We start from the raw sequence: 17,584 nt of genomic DNA on the forward strand, positions 1-17,584 counted from the left end.
CCAATGTGTAGAGCAGGGTATACATTAGCATAATTATAAAAGTTGATTTTAGTAGGAAGGAGGCCATTGATAACTAATATAAGAAGATTACCGCAGTCGTGGTGTCTGGATCAGTGAGTAATGTCCCTGGTTTATCATGCTTGACTTTGATGGTAGATTTCTTTTAAGGTAGATCTGATAGTAGGCTTCCAAGAAAAGTTCTAAACCCTAATCTTTACCTAATCCTATAATAATATATCCTAAACTGAACTGCAACGATATCAAAGGCTACTCCACACCCCAGTAGCCTTCGCGATCCCTCCTACCTGCGTGTTCCTGTTGCACTCCTGTTGCGCATGCGCAGTAGACCTAAAAAGTAAATTTCAGCTCACCGGAGTCTTGTTATATTCAACACCATACTTTATGAATTGCATAAAGCATGCACAGAGGAGTGAAAAGGGGGTAGAAGGAATATGCTGGGGCTCATTTACTAAGGGTTGCAGATCGCACTTTCGTTGGACTTTGCACCATTTTCAGGTATTTAACAGGTGTCTGCCCTGGGATTGTGTCACACATTATCGTTGGACAATGTACTTTTGGTGAACTTGAGCGGAGGGGTAAGTAAATGTGCCCCGCTGCATAGGTCTCAGTGATAGGAACATACGAAAATCAAATCAATTAAAATTTTCCTCGAGTGCATGCATTCGCAGTAGCTCCAGCTTCAGAGTGCACATGCCTAGTGATGCTCCCATCGGCTCAGAAGCTGGAGCTATTGCGCATGCATGTGCTGGAGGAAATTCTGATTGTCTACTACTGATACGGTATCCTTCTAGCCCCTCCCCTCTCCCCTCCTCTCTGCATGCTATATGCAATTCATGAAGTATGGGGTTGAATATAAGACTCTGGTGAGCTAACATATACTTATTTGGTCTACTGTGCATGCGCAGAGGCTCCATAGTAGCCGGGACCGCTACAGAAGTGTGAGGAACGCATCTAGCATGCGCAAATAAGAGAGATTGAAGAGGATGTGGGATGTGGAGTCTTCTTTGCTCCCACTGCTTACTCCACGCCCTGGTAGCCTCTGCCACAAATTAGCATATTATTTAGCTAAAATGTAGCTCAGTTTAGAAAGCAGTATAGGATTAGGTAAAGATAGATGAAGGCAGTGATGGTGAACTTTTTAGAGACATAGATAGAGATAGACTACAACCAAAACCCACTTTTATGTCGCAAAGTGCCAACATGACAATTTAAGCAGTAACCTATTGATCCCTCCTCTATCACAAGTTTCAATCGTATTGGCGTTCTGGGGACACCAGTGTCATAGAAAGAAGATGGAGAAATTTGGAATGAAGATTCCCTCCAAAGTCCCCTGAAGAGGAAAAATCATGGGACCCAGAGCAGGAGCTCCAATGATAATACATCTCTGCCCACACCTTCTTGCTTCACGTGTAGTCCTGGTAGCCAATGAGGTGTCTCTTGGACTGCAGGAGAAAGCCCTGAGTCTTGTCTGGCAAATTTTGTGCTTGGGTGAAGGCCTGTGTGCCCACAGAAAGGGCTCTAAGTGTCACCTCTGGCACCCGTGTCAAAGCTTCGCCACCACTGGATTAGGGCTACAAACATTACTAGCCACCTACCATCAGATCCACTTTAATAGGTTTCCCTTAATATTAATAGGGTCCTATCAGTCAATTTCCTAACTTTTTAATTAACAAAAATATTGCATTAAGACATAATTCACAGCACACAAAAAAAATGTAAGTGCATTGGAAATGAAGATGATGAAGTAGCCCGGACAATAAATCTGTGGATAGAGGTCACTTATAAATGGAAAATGTGAACTCAATGCTGAGTTTTTAGTAATATCTCTAATATCCGCTGCCAACTGGCTCACCTGTTCCTGGCCGGGCCCGGTGTGGCGGGGACCGGCTTTCATAAAGCAGCTGGCATTGCGCTGGTTCTTTAAGCTAAACTCTCAAGTTACTGCAGAGCCTGGAATCGGAGCGAGCCAGACAACTTAGCTTGGACATAGGGCCATTAATCGTATAAGGGGAAAAGCATGTAGCCAGGTGTAAATGGAAATTCTTTCATTAAAAGCAAACAGTTTTTCAGTGTGAAAGGCATTTAACGTTGTAACTTGCACCGCATCATATTTTTTTCCTAATATGCAGTATATTAGCTAAATTGTGTGACTTCCTCCTCTCTCTGTTTGTTCTGCCTCCTTCTGCGTTCTGGTTATGTACTGCTCTAGATATATGGTTGTCAACTTTTTGGACAGTTTTTGGCAGCACTTTGCTACTGAATCTATGCACTTACTCTATCAAATGCGATACTTTGTAATGGAGCCGCTCCGTCTATGTTACCTCGCACCATTAATATCGACTCCCAGGCTCGTTCAGGCCGGAGTTCTTTCCAAATTCTTCTCAAGACGGCTGGTAAACATTTATTCCATTTGTACCTTATATATAATATTCACCCTTTTTTATTTTAAAGGAAATCTACCACCAGGATGAAGGATTGTAAATTAAGCACACTGACATATTGGTCTGTGCTCCCTCCGGCAAGATCTGCTCTTCTTTTAGCTAATTAAGCCCTTGTTTTTATGAATACATTTTATGCAAAATGAGCTGGAGGGCTCCGGGTTCCATAGATGTCAATGCAGCCTGGAGCCCCTCTGGCTCATTTGCATGATTCTTAAAACCTACTCTGGGTTCCCTACTCTAGGTTCGTGCACAGAACAGAAAGACAACAAACAGAGAGAGAGACAGACAGACAATGAGGTCAGGCAAGCTGATTCAAAACAAAGATGGCGGCGATGTACAAAATCATAAGGCAAAGGATAGTCAAAGATGCAATAGAGGTTAGATATTCAAAAAAGCACAATAAAGTACAAAGAATATCAGAGCATAAAAGTTTTCTGACAGGCACTTAAATGGGTTGAGTGGACACTGTTCCAGCAGTCGATTTAATACTTTAATAAATGTACACTCACAGATTTTTATCACAACTATGTATATTCCTATACACACACAAATACAGTTCTACATTCATACACACTTATACATATAGTAAATACACATCTCATACACACATACAGTATAAACACACTAACACACCATATACAAGTTCAATATAAATACAGATACATACATTATATACACACCATATACACATACCTAAAGTTCCATATACAGACATACAGTATATGTATATATCCTACACACATACAGAATGTACATAAAGTACCTTATACACAAATACAGTATATGTATCATATACACACATACATCGTATACACATAGATTTAGAGCATATACACATCCATAAATGTCTTCACTCATACGCACTTATGTATGTAATTACTTTCGGGCAGTCTTCCATTCCTGAAGACCCAGTAGCTGCAGACCACTTGGGGGAAGTAGATGGCAGGAAGTAGACATGAGAGATTCCCAGTCCTGTTGTCCTGCTGTCCCCTCCCTCTCCCCTGACATTTCTTATCGGAGCTGTCAGCTCAACTGTGTACTGTGGGCCCCATAGTCACGCCCCCTGTAGTTACGCCCCTAGAGATCAAACAAAGGGGCTCATTTACTAAGGGTCCGAACGTTGTACTTTCGTCGGGTTTCGCGATTATTTCCGTTTTGCTCCAAATTGACCTGTGTTTTTGGCGCATGCGATTGGATTGTGCATCGATGCAACAGATATTGGGGGGCGTGGCCGTCGGACAACCCAACGGATTCGGACAAACTGCAGAATTTAAAAAAGTTTGTGTTGCTAGATCAAGCACTCACATGCACCAGGAAGAAGCAGGTGAACTCTGGTGGACCTCAGCGTGGTAGCGACTGATGCAGGAACTCGGGCGCACTATCTTAGTGAATCGCGGCAGACCCGAATCCTCGTCGGACAACACACAGTGGGATCGCGACAGGACCGGGTAAGTAAATGTGCCTCAAGGTGTCAGGACAGGTATTATTTCTGGATCGAAAAGTTCTTCCCAAAAGTATGAGAAAACACAAAGTTACATAAGTTTAATATTTTCCATCTATAACTTCACCATGTGAATGTTTGTTCCTTGACAAAGAAGACGTTGTTCCATGATATACAGGGTTTCCACGGGACGGCAAAGGAAAACCAGGTTAACATTAGGTCTTTCATCTTTTACCTAATTCATAGGGAAGGCTGCTATTAGGTCTAATTGTCATTCAAAGCCAAACTTCAACCAGGAACCAGTCACAATCACCCTGGTATTAAGTCATAGATCTGGTGCAAACACCAAGACCCCGGCCAAGTTTCATCTTAATCACAGCAGGCAGCCATCATGAAACCTAGAAACGTTTTTTGGCTGAAACCTTTTACTTACGCTCAACTCTATGCTCGAACATTGTGTACATTGCCTAAACTATTTTTCCATGATCTTTCTGAGCACCAAACACACTGGGGCTCATTTACTAAGGGTCCGAATGCTTCACTTTCATCAGGTTTCCCGAATATTTCTGATTTGAGCCGAATTGCCCCGGGATTTTGGCGCACATGATTGGATTGTGTTGCATCGGCGCCGGCTTTCACGTGATAGAAATCAGGGGGCGTGGCCGTCGGATAACCCGACGTATTCGGAAAAACCACGGACTTTAAAAAAGAATTTGTGTTGCAAGATCAGCACTTACATGCACCAGGAAGAAGAAGGTGAACTCCAGCGGACCTCAGCGCAGCAGCAACACCTGCTGGATATCGGGCGCACGATGTTACCTTAATTATAGATGTTTTTCAGATATGTAAATCAGTAGACAGGAGTCAACTTCTGAAGAGAAGAGTCAAGTTTGCTCCAGGAGTCCAGTGAACCCCGCCTCCTTATTTTAACTGACAGCTAAGTGACTATTTAAAAATCAGCCTTAGCAGATAGGAAGTCCTCTCCTTGTCCACTTCCTGTCCTTGCCAAAATCCCTCTCACTGCATGGTGAATTTAGCAGCAAGCACTGTGTGGTAAACTGCAGATCTTCTCACTATTTCATACACCTCACGATGGGCGGAGCCAAGTTATGATGGGCGGAGCAATCTAGGATGCCTGCCCTAGACTTTCCAACAAAGGCACAGTGGGAGAGGGGGAAGGGGTAAGGGTAATTGTACCTATTATTAGTACCTATTATTAATGACAGGTTCCCCTTAAGTTTATTGGAAAGCCAAAAACAGGAGCCAGTTTACAGTCAATGGGAGAAGAGGCAAGACTTCCCCTCTAGTTCTCTAAAACATGGATTTTCAAAAGCTCCCATCTCATTTTGTAAATTTTTTTTATAATTTATTCTTTCACTTTTCCTCACCCCTCCCTAAGCTCTGGGATGAATGACATCAGTACCTGGCTGCCATTTTAAAAGGTTTGTTGGAAGCAAAGCAGAAAAGTAAATCCAAATTTACCAACCAACAAATCCACTTGCTCATTTCTAGTAGCAGTTCCAGTTAGGCTACATTCACAGTCTTTGTTTTTTGGAAACTTTCAGCAAATACACCAGGCACGATTGATGCTCAGCATATCCATACAATAGACAGGCGGAAGAATCCTACGCTCCCCGGAGGCCAAAATAGTCACCGGCTGCTGCTGGGGTTCACTCGTCCTCCTGGTTTCATATTGGATTGGTAAAACTAGACACTGTATAAAGCTGTAAGGACATTTCTGGGGACATAGACTGTGGGGTACATTCTATTGGTGCCCCTGTTCCCCGTTGTCTGCCAGATGTATCAGGTGACTCCAGCCTCTGCATAGATCCCAGGAGCAACTGAGATTCAATGCCCCCGCAGGGTACTTCTATGCCCGGTCAGTCCTGGTGTATATTTTCTCCCTAGCCTTCACCTGAACGTGTTCCTGCCCCTCACCGGCCCACTTCACCACCGACTGCTCCCCCCCCCCCAATGAGGGAAATAGGCACCATTTTTGGCCATACGCAAGGAATTGCACCAATTTCATGCTATCTAAGCCAAATTTCAGGTGTACAAGCCCTAATGAATGTAGCCCTGTGTGTGTGTGTTACAGAGCTGGTATCTGGAGACAAGCCGCTATGATGTCTACCATATACTTCACACATACAGAACGTGCAAAGTCAGGCAGCAAATTGGCGCATGGCCCTTAGTAAATGTGGGCCATTGACTTAATTTACAAAGCACTTGGGTGATATAAAATCTTACTATTTCTGCCTCTGTCTCTTGTCTATTACCAGTGCCGGACTGGCCAACCACAGTAGAAGAGGATCATCCAGTGGGCCATAGTCCAACCCAATACTGAACCCCAAAGGTCCAGTAGGGAACAACCCAAGTTTCCTGGGGGATAATAAAGATTGGGCCCCTATCAAAGAACCTCAGTCCGACACTGTATATAACTCTATAAATCCCTCCCCTCTCTATGGACTATGCAATGAATGTCATTTTGACTTGTCCATTGGGAGTGGAAGAGGAGAGGAATAAGCCAGATAACAGGACAATAAAGCACTTTACGTTAATGAGAAATGTAATCTGCTATTGATTTATGCAAGGTTTGTTACAATGAAGTGACTAATAATTAAAAATGGCTATTCTTCTTCTTCTTATTATTATATGTATGTGTTTGCATTTCCATTTCAATCATCTATAACTTTATCAATAATATACACTTCGTGTTGGTTTATGCTCTACATAACGAAGAACGGGCATTAAAGCAACAGGGAAGCTACGAGGGCTCGAAATTTCCTGTTTCATCTCAGTCTGTATTTTCTCCCTTGTAGCCAAAATATTGGCTGCATAAAATATGAAGAATAATTCTAGTGAATGTGAATGTTTATTATTCTATTGCTCCCTCTTGGATAGGGGTCACGTCTGATAATAAGAATAGGAATTTTCTGTTTATGCATTTACTAGTCGTGTATATATGACCAGGTTCACGGGAGGTGACGCTATATCCATACACTATAGAGAGAGACCTACATTACAGGGATTCTATGGAATTCTCATACTGCAGAGATTTACCTTACCTGACCAATACTTTCTAAGGTAACATGGTAACTTGGCTCTCGGTACTTGTGCCGTGAGATGGAAAGTCATCCGATCCAGCCATATATATTACCGTAAAAAGCATTCCTTCTTCCTAAATTCCTCGACTTAAGTTCTTTTCTTACCAAATTACTAAAATATGTTTTCCTTGATGAAATATGCAGGGCTTTTCCACATAGTCCCATTTGTAATAAGTATTATTAATAGCGCCGCAATGAGAAAGTGATGAAGGTCTAACGTGTTGGATGGATCTTGCACGCGGTTTCAATAAAGCGGAGACCCAGGATCCATTATGGTCACTGTAACCCCCATGGGCCATGCTAATTGCGTGACCACATCTGGTCCTTGTGTGGTACATGCTTCCATAAGATGCGCTTATTTCTACCTTCTTTGGAAGGGCCGGTGCATTTTTAGGCTTGTATGTCCATGGCCCATTCCCAGTTAACTCTTGTTTTATAAGACACCTTCCTCGGAGCAATTTCGTTCCAAGCTTTTTTAGACCCTGCAAAGGTGTTCCTGTGACTTTGACCTTGGCTGTTGGCTGCCTTTGAACCTTTGCTTCCTTCAGTGGTTTCATCTTATACTTAATACAAGTTATGGCAAATCTTGTAGAGTCCAGGTGCCCGACCTACAACCAAAATCCACTTACTTATCGTAAAGTGCCATGCCAGCAATTAAAGATGCCTGGGACTGTTGGAGGATGTCTTGTGTCCTGATTTGTGTGTTGTGAACTTTGTGCTGGCCGTAGTACCTATGGAGAGGACTCTGAGCGCCACCTCTGGCACCCATGACATGGTTTTGCCACCACTACCTTAGACTATGCTCTATGGTTTCTATGGTTTCCTCTGGACCACACAGGGTATATCTTTCAAACCACCTGGGTCAGTTGTCACCAACACCAGGAGCTTGCAGTCCTAAACAACAAACTGGCCATATGGCAAGTTGATGTGACATCACAGGTTTATGAAGAGGAGGTAGGACTGCAATTACTTTAAAGAGCCCATTGGTGGGGTGGCCACCGCCATTTTGATATTCTAGGGATGGTTGATCAAAGACCGTCCTGAAACACTGCTTTAATGTCTACCAAAGCGCTTCCTTCCAGGGAATACCATCTGTTGTGAAGGTCTTGTCTCATAGATGTTGGACGCCAGGTAATTTTCCTGCCCTCCGGAAAGCATAGATGATATTTTCATTTGTTACCTGGGATTTATCTGCCGTCTACATCATGTCTAGTTCTCTGCACCAGAAAGAAGCAGAGGGTCTGGAGGATGTGACGGCAATGTATCACACAGCAAAATATTTTTGAAAATTGAACAAAAATATATCATCTTAGTAGAAAGTGAATCCAAGACCCCGGGGCTGTAAGATGACATCTATCCTCACCCATGGACCAGGATGTAGCCTATGGTATCCCATGTTTTTGTTATTTCACTTGATTTTCTATGTAAATCCATAGGTCATTAAATCGATTTATCCCTCACCTTTCCCTGTGAAGGCGCAGTAACGGCAGCAGTACAGGATACCAATAAAATAGACTGTAAGGAAACGCTACAGATCGGAGACAGAGCCGGTTTATATGATACTCCAAGCATCACTTCTCTCCTAATAAAATTAGAGCAAGGATAGCGTTTTATGTGCTTTTCATTGTGTTCTCCGTCCATGGGGAGTCTTTACGAGGCTGATAGTAACTCATTTTGCATATTTCTTGGACGATACTTGAGAATTTTTTCTTACATATAGTTTTCATATAATTATCTGCTACAGATATACAGAGCAGCTGATCCCTAAAGATCAGGATCACTGAATGCTGGAATGAATATGCTGTCTGGTCTGCGACGTGCAAGATATTTGTTTCAGTCTTTTCACTAGTTATGGTATTATATGACCATCATTTTGGTAGTTACCTTATTAGGTCATCAGTTGTGTGTTTATAGGCAAACCAGTGGAGGTCCACTTGACGTATTTGGGCTCATTTACTTTGGGTTTCCCGAATATTTCCGTTTTGCGCTGAATTGCCTGGGATTTTGGCGCACGTGATCCGATTGTGCCGCATTGGCGCCAGCTTTCAAGCGACAGAAATGGGGGGAGGGGTGTTTCGTGGCCGCTGGACGGATTCAGAAAAACCGTGGAATTTAAAAAACGATGTGTGTCGCGAGATCAAGCACTCACATGCACCAGGAAGAAGAAGGTGAACTCCGGCGGACCTCGGTGCAGCAGCGACACCTGCTGGATATCGGGTGCACAACCTTAGTGAATCCCGGCAGACCCGAATCCTCGTCAGACAACGCACCGCGGGATTGCGACTGGACCAGGTAAGTGAATGTTCCCCATTATGTATGGAGGCATAATAATAATAAGAGTAAGGAGTCCATAGTAGTAAAAAAAAGAGAAAAGTCGTCTGTTATTTTGGTTTTTACTTCACAGGACCAGAAGGTCTGGTTCATGCATTTCAGTCCATGTTCTTTCTTAGACAATTCTCCACCTACTTGAAGTTATTCTGGTCAAAGAAGCCCTGCAACTTCTTCTCAGCAATTAGCAAGATCAACCAGAATCGGAATCAACCAGAGCTTAGTCCCGTCTTTACAGAGCCAGTTTAAAGGAATCCTACCATCACGGATATACCTAATGAGGTAGATCCGATGGAAGGTTCCTGTGCTAGGAACAAGTCCTATACTTTTTATTTCGAAATCTTGAGAGGCCGATATCTTGATAAAAAGTTTATCTTGTATAAATGTAAATTACATTAGGAGGCTACTGGGGCGTGGAGTAGCCGTGCCGTGGAGCGGAACTCCACAACACAGTAGCCTCTTTGTAGCCCTCCTACCCAACCCCATTTTTAGTGCGCAGTTCACTGGACCTGGGTGGTGGAAAAACCGGCCAAAGCATTTATTAACAAATATTATTTTAACAATTATCCAAAACATAATTATCAAAAACGGTAGGCACTTGTAAGTGAACTATCCATCCGAGGGGGAAATCAGCTTGGGCCTGCGCTATGCCCATCTGGACTCCCAGATGGCAAGTTGGTCAGACGAGCTAGGCAGCAATCTCAGATCTCCATTTTTTCCGTCAGCTGTAACTTCAGAACTATAAAAACACAGAATATCCAAAACAGTAAAACAAATAAATAAATTAGGGTGGGAGGGACTTCTGCTTGTGAGTGCCGCTGTCCAGAGAGGGGGAGGAGGAGACTCGCTCCCCCTTATACACAGAAAAAGGGGAGGAGCGTACACCGCATTACTGAAAACAGGAGCCTCATCCTTATGATCAATGGGGGTTCCAGTAGTTAGACCCCCACTATTGCAATTGTTATTGTAGACAATAAAAAAAATTAAAAAATTGTAGTTACCCCTCCAATAGCATAAACCATTGTAATGAAAGATAGCCTTCATACATTTATTAATAGCCTTTATATATGTTTAGTTATATGATCTCTATAGACTTCTGCTAAGAGCAGGGCCTTTAACTTGCTGCTACAACTTTATTTTATTATTTTCTTGACTCTTCTTTTAGATCTTTGTTGCATTTTCAATGTATGGATCGTTCCCATCTCACGGGATTGTTGTAGATGAAACTTTTATTGATCAAATTCCAAATAAAAGGGAATGTTAGCCTAGAGAGATAAGAATGTTCGCCGGAGAAGGAAGTCGAAGAAATAAAAGGAATTTTACACGTAAAAAGAAAACTGTCAATTTTATCGTGTGAAAGCTGGAAACAGATGTTGTCTATTGACATGTAACACGGGCGCTGTATCGGGTCGATCACTTTGAAAGCTTCCTCCTTGTCAGGATCTCAGTAAGGAGAGAAGAATTAATGAGCTGCTGAGCGGATGGTGGGATCTTCAGATGTGGACCGGCTCCTCGGGAAAGATGTCGTGGGCCGCAGGATGATGACTGCAACTTCCTTGTTTGATGTGATTTCAGTTAGTAAAAGTCTATGGGAAACAGAGAGAGGCGCTCCGACTTCTGTTCTGGAGATGATAGTTATATCAGATGTGGATGTCTTGTCTCATATAGTCGAAAAGTAGACCTAAAAAACCTATACCTTATTGGTGTCCTGCTATATAATTTCTGCTGCCTTGTCCGAGAGCAGGATATGATAGAGGGAGAGAAGCAGAGGTCTGTGATGTGTGAGTTTATAGGATCTGTAGAAGAATGGGCAAAAAGTAGAGTCAAGCCTGGTAGGACTCATAGAAGTCCCAATTAGAGTCCTGCTTACCCAGCACATACAAGAATTAATAGCTTTAGATGTGCATACACTAATATAGGGAGAGATCTCATTACTGTGTGTGGGATAATCAGGAGTCACTGTCAGTCACTGTGTGTGGGCGGAGTAATTAGGACTCTTACTGTAAATCACTGTTTGTGGGCGGAGTAATTAGGACTCTCACTGTCAATCAGTGTGTGGGCGGAGTAATTAGGACTCTCACTGTCAATCAGTGTGTGGGCGGAGTAATTAGGACTCTTACTGTAAATCACTGTGTGTGGGCGGAGTAATCAGGACTCTCACTGTCAATCACTGTGTGTGGAAGGAGTAATCAGGACTCTCACTGCCAACCACTGTGTGTGGGCGGAGTAATCAGGACTCTCACTGTCAATCACTGTGTGTGGGGGGTTTAATCAGGATTCTGACTGCCAATCACTGTGCGTGGGCGGGATCATTTGGACTATCACTGTCAATCCTTGCATGTGGGCAGGAAAATAAGGATTCTTAGTATCTTTGCTAGAGTTAGGTTTACATATATATATATATATATATATATATTTTTTTTTTTTAAGTTATATTTTAATAACAGTGATAACAAATTGCAAAAGCACTAAGCAAACTTAAAAAAAAAACTATAACAAAACATATGAAAGGAGAAATTACCAGAGATCTTTCTAAAGTGCTGTAGAATGAGTTTTCCTTTCCAATTTTCTTGGGAGATTTTTTGATAACGTCTTTCAAAAAAGTGTTTAGAGAACAAAAGCAATTTCTGGGACATTTAACGTATTAAATTCACTCTCTTCACTCCACCGTGTCCCGCAGCAGAGGATATCAGATTGTTACGCCCCTACCTGAGCCCCATGCGCCAGTGGAAAGCCCTGGATATTCTTTCCAGTAACAATCAGTGGCCCTGTGTGATCTGACATTCCTGGTCTGGCCCCAGGTACGTTCTCTCCATTAGAGCGATGGGTGGGGGGGGGGATATATTTCACTATTGCTTTTAAACATGGACTCACAGCCTGAAAACTTCCACTGCAGATAAGGAACAATTTATAGACGTCAGTTGTTAGAGCACTTAAGGAAATAAATGAAGGCAACACAAGGCAATTGGCGCGTTCACTCTACTGCTCATCAATGTATGGAAGGTTGTGACACTAAAACATTGGTAAAAAACTTCTAGAAAATATATTAAAAATTTCCAAAAAGTTATAAAACTTTTAAAGGCTCAAAACGCTTTTTATCTAATAATAACATAAACATCTGGCCCATATGGGTTAGGACGGATTTCCCTATTATGCATCTCAATGACCTGGGGGCCCTCACTTAGTGATGCGATGAAAGTTCACTGTATTGGTTGCTAAAATAAAAGCCATTAGGGGAAACAGACATGGATTAATTTTCCTGGGCCACTTTCCTGGATACTCTTCATTATCCCCCAGGAAATATACTCTAGCAACCTCCAAATTCTGATGGACCTCTAGGGATCAGTATTGGGTTGAGCAAGGGCCCACCGGAGGATCCTCTGGTACTCTGGTGGGCCAGTCCGACACTGTTCTGCACGGTCTAGTTCCTCCCTTACAAAATTATAACATGGGGTTCCCCAATGCTAAACTCCGTCCCTTCAGGTAATGCAGCACGATCCTCTTCCTCTTCTCAGTCTAATCCTCACCCTGCAGTTTATCCAGAGAAACTAGACTCAATGGAGCATCAGTAGTGCAGCGGTTTGCAGTATCGGTCACACAAAGGGGTTTAGTGGAAAAGACCCTAAAATGCCAAATCCACTTGATGGGGTCTCAGATTCCTTTGTAATCATATTGACTGTATAATCAACTTCTCTCCTCGGGGTTTTGTAAGGTTTCAAAACATTTCACATTGGGTCGTTACTGTTAGTAGATAGTCCACCTTTTTAAAGTGAACCTGTTACCAGGAATGTCATTTTTAGCTGGTGACAGGTTCCAATAGTTTGCGCTATGTTGATTTTTAAAATTTTGAATCATTTTGATACTTTATAAAACTTTATTTCACACTACCTGGCTCCCTACCAGCAGCATGTGGTGAGTACAGGGGGAAGGGCAGCTACAGCCTGTGTGCCTGTGTCTCAGTCTCCTTGTACATTCTTCCTGTAGATCCTTTCTGTTCTATGCACATGACAAAAAGTGGGAAGGGGTGAGAGGGAGCTGCATGAGTGTGATGTAGAGGAGACTGACACAGACCATGATTAAGGCTTGTTCTATGTCAAGCCGAAACATGTTGGTCATCATATTTTTAACTGACTGTACTTGTGGCTTTGATCTCATGTCCTGATTAAGAAAAAAAAATACTGGAGCTTTTTGAGACACAGGCAGCTTTCCATCTCCCCCCTGCTCCGAGCACTCGCCACACACTGCTGGCAGGGAGCCAGGTAATATGAAATAAAGTTTTGTGAAGTACTGAAATGATTCAGGATGCTGACAAAAGCATTTATAAAATCTGCAGGCTATTGGATTCTGTCACCAGCTAAGAATGGCACTCCTGGTGACAGGTTCCTTTTACTACCAGGATGAAGGTTTGTAAATGAAGAATAGTGACATAATGGTGTGTGCCCCGTTTCTCTCCTTTCAGCTCCTTATTTCCCTGTTTGTCCAAAAAAAGCTTTAAAAATTATACAAATGAGGGACTCCAGGCTCAATTAACATCTATGAAGCACAGAGCCCCTCAGGATCATTTGCATTAAAGCCTCTTTTGGTATAAAAAAGGGCATAAGAAGCTAAAAGAAGAGAAGATCCTGTCACAGCGGGCACACACCAGTATGTCAGTGTGCTTGTTTTACAATCCTTCATCCTGGTAGTAGAGGCCCTTTAAGGCTTAAAAAAATCCCTGTGGATGTAGAACTTTTGCCATGATCTGTATTACTATTACTCAGCAATTTTAAACCATATTATGCATTGAATACTGTACGTTGTATTTATATTTATGTAGTAGTAGACGGTCTAGTGTCTTTGATCAGTAACCTCAATTTTCTCATAAATCATGTCATCCCACAGAATCTTATCACCAACTTGCCATTCCTTTTAGTGATCCGGGTTGCGTCAAGGAATATGTCACAATAAGCTCAGTGAGTGGTATAAGGATGCCAGGAGTGTTGCCATAGTGCAGTGGTGGCGAACCTATGGCACGGGTGCCAGAGGTGGCACTCGGAGCCCTCTCTGTGGGCACCCAGGCCATTAACCAGCACAAAGGTCACCCTTCAGGACTCCTCCTCCTGCAGTCACAGGCAGCCCAGAACGTGCCATGTTCAGCACTATTTTAAAGTGACTTGAAGAGTAAGGGAGGAGCAAGGAGGTTTGGGTAGAGCTGGATTATCATTGAAGCCCCTTCTCAGGGCCTGCGATTCATCCTGTTAAGGGGACCTTACAGGGAAGCTACAATAATAATCCGAATTTCTCCATCATACTGTATTGGTGTAATCAGGGCTCCAATACGTTCGAATCTGTGACACAGCAGGGAGCAATAAGTTACTTTAAATTGGCATTTGGCACTTTGTGAAAAATATGTGGCTTTAGGTTGTAGTTTGGGCACTCGGTCTCTAAAAGGTTCGCCATCACTGCCATAGTGCATCGAAGAGTCATTTCTAATAATTCCTCACCACTAGAGGGCACAACTACATTAATGAACTGCTGACTATTGTCTATTTTCCTATTACCAGCTTTGTCACAGCATCACATCAGGATAAAAGTTTCACAGTGCAGAGTTGAGGATTCACCAGGTTCTGTAATTATCTTTGCCTAAAGCTATAGATGAGTAGTTAGGATTCCTATGATGCAAAATATGGAAAACTGTGACTTTTTCAAGCCAAGACAATCAGTTCTCGAGATAGAACATATGATCATAGAGATGTCCCACCATGATGGTGCCCCTGTCACCCACCAGAGACCCTGGCCAGTAGTAGATTATAATATAGGTGGATTGGACAGTAGCCCGGGGCCCAGGCCTTCTAGGGGGCCCATGACCTCCCAAACCACACTCCATATTTTGCACTGAGAAAGACCTTTACCCTTTACTCATCTTCATATATCTGTTCATGTTCTCATTACTCATGTACACCAGAGTAATTTCGGGACCTTTGAAGGTCCTCTGAAGGTCCTGAAACCGCAGATTGAAAGCAGCAGAAGGGACACATCCTCCATTCCCCAAGAAGTTGATTCTAGTACCAGATGTAGGAAGTGATTCCAGACTTGTAGGGGTCATAATATTCATACAACCCAGAGCCCATGGTGGTCTTAATCCGCCACTGGCCCCGACCTTACGATAAACCCCAGTGGGCAGCTGCAATATGTTGCGCTGGTGGGCACTTCTAAACCATGTCTGACCCATTCAGGTACAAACTATAAGCAGTGCGGTGGCATCCTCTTTACATCTCTCCATCCCCACTTGCCATGGAGGTGGCGTTAGGGCGAAATAGGCGCAATTACTGGCTGTGTACCTATTTCATGACTTGTAGTCAAAAATTCTGGTGCACGAGTCCTTATAAATTTGCCCCTTTCACTCATGATTTTAGCATTTATGTTTTCTATCCAGATGTATGACAGAACCTAAAGGGGACTTATTTGGCGCCAAACACTTGAGTCTAAAAGTGGTGCGGAACCAGGAATGGCAACAATTTTGTGCCTAAAATATAGTACAAAATCACCGCAGACAAAGGAATGAATTCATCATAGCTGCCAAATACCGTTGATAATTCACGCGCAAAATAGAGACTATACCAGACGCAATAACAATATAACTGCGCCTAAAATGTGATGCATCCGCCCCAATGTCATTAATAAATTCCCACTTGCATGTATCATTGGATCTTTATTTGGAGAGATGTTTTAATCCCCTCTAAATGAGTCAAACCCTACGATTGGGTGGGATTAGCAGCAGCAGGACAGCTCAGCATGTGTTTTTACTAGTAGGATACGCAAAGGTCAAATATTTAAAGGTCACTGAAATGTCACCGGGGTTAAAAAAAAAAAAGGGTTGTGACATTTTATTCTTGTCTAAATTCTACAAAATAATAATAAAACCAATGGTTTGGGAGCAAATATTTGCCCTTTTAATCTGTTTTCTGTATTGTTGCTTTTATGTTTCCTGACTTTTTATGTTTCTTGCTACCCGGATATCTCTATGTTCTACATGGTTCTTGTATTCACATGAAATGGAGAAAAATTCATTTTCAAGTCATAAACTTAAGTCTTGAAAATGTATCTAATTTGGACTATATTGGGGGTATTTATCAGGGCTACTGTGCCACGCCAGTGGTGTAGATGCCGTGAAATAATTGCTTATTGCAAGTACTCGCGATTATTTCCCCCTAAACACATTGCGGCAGAAAGAGAAGCCAGTAATTTCCAGATATAGCAGAGATTGTTTTGCAGAAGAAAAACAGACTTGTTTACCAGACAAGCAGACAGCTTCACCTTTAGAATGACAGGTGCTGTCTGGAAAGTTGTTTACACCTTAGAATCTTGCTGCTATAGAATATTATAGGGACTCAATGTAAGTCTATGGAAGATTGCTTTACCATGGTTTTTGTGTTAAAATGTAACCACTCCTACCTTGGTGGAAAGTATATAAGGAGGATAGTCCTAGTCCTTAGTGTCTTGCAGTTAGGGAACAAAGCTTGGTCCTCTGAAGGTCCTGAAACCGCAGATTGAAAGCAGTTGGGGAACAGAGCTTGGTGGAAATGATTGACAGTCTACTTGAGCAACCAAAATAAGAAGCTTAGCAGGGATACTCGGCCATAGATGCTGGGCTCCAGCCTTTGACCAGGGTATTATGCTTCTGGGAAAGAGAGGGACAGGCCTTTCCTCAGTAATAACTCTTCTTCAGCCAGGGAGGAGATTGGAGAAGTCAGTCCTTTGAGTTGCTTCTATTGCTTTAGCAATAGCGTAGGGACCCATTAAAACAAGGTCATCATGAAGTGGTTGGTGGGCTTATACATTTTGATCAAAATGTAACTAAGTACCTGGAATTAGTTATATAATGTAGCCTAGCGGCAGTAGATCATTGTGTAATGTGTGGATGTGCGGTCCAGCTCTTTTTCTCTCCCCATGTTGCTTCTATTGCTTTGTTCACTGCACACCCAGCACTGCCCCCTTAATCTATTGATCTATTTATCTTCTATCTATCTCATATCTATCGCTTGTAAAATGAAAAAAAATGTTTCTATTTATCTACCCATTACCTGTCTATTTATATATTATCTGTCTATATCATATTTATCATATATCTCATATCTATCTATCTATCTATCTATCTATCAATCTATCTATTATCTATCTATCAATCTATCTATCTATTATCTATCTATCAATCTATCTATTATCTATCTATCTATCTATTATCCATCTATCTATCTATCTATCTATTT

At 42.3% G+C, this 17,584-nt stretch overlaps 1 long non-coding RNA gene across 1 annotated transcript; it reads right to left on the bottom strand.

Moving 5' to 3' along the window:
- Window positions 1-10,398: 10,398 nt before the first annotated feature.
- On the bottom strand, window positions 10,399-16,864 carry LOC140120416 (uncharacterized). The gene is made up of 3 exons (XR_011853775.1): window positions 16,770-16,864; window positions 11,032-11,131; window positions 10,399-10,921 (listed from the first exon to the last, which is right to left on the bottom strand). It is a non-coding gene; the product is annotated as an uncharacterized lncRNA (long non-coding RNA).
- Between the last annotated feature and the right edge of the window lie 720 nt (window positions 16,865-17,584).

Source organism: Engystomops pustulosus, chromosome 3 (genome assembly GCF_040894005.1).
Source record: "Engystomops pustulosus chromosome 3, aEngPut4.maternal, whole genome shotgun sequence".
NCBI classification, from domain to species: Eukaryota; Metazoa; Chordata; class Amphibia; order Anura; family Leptodactylidae; genus Engystomops; species Engystomops pustulosus.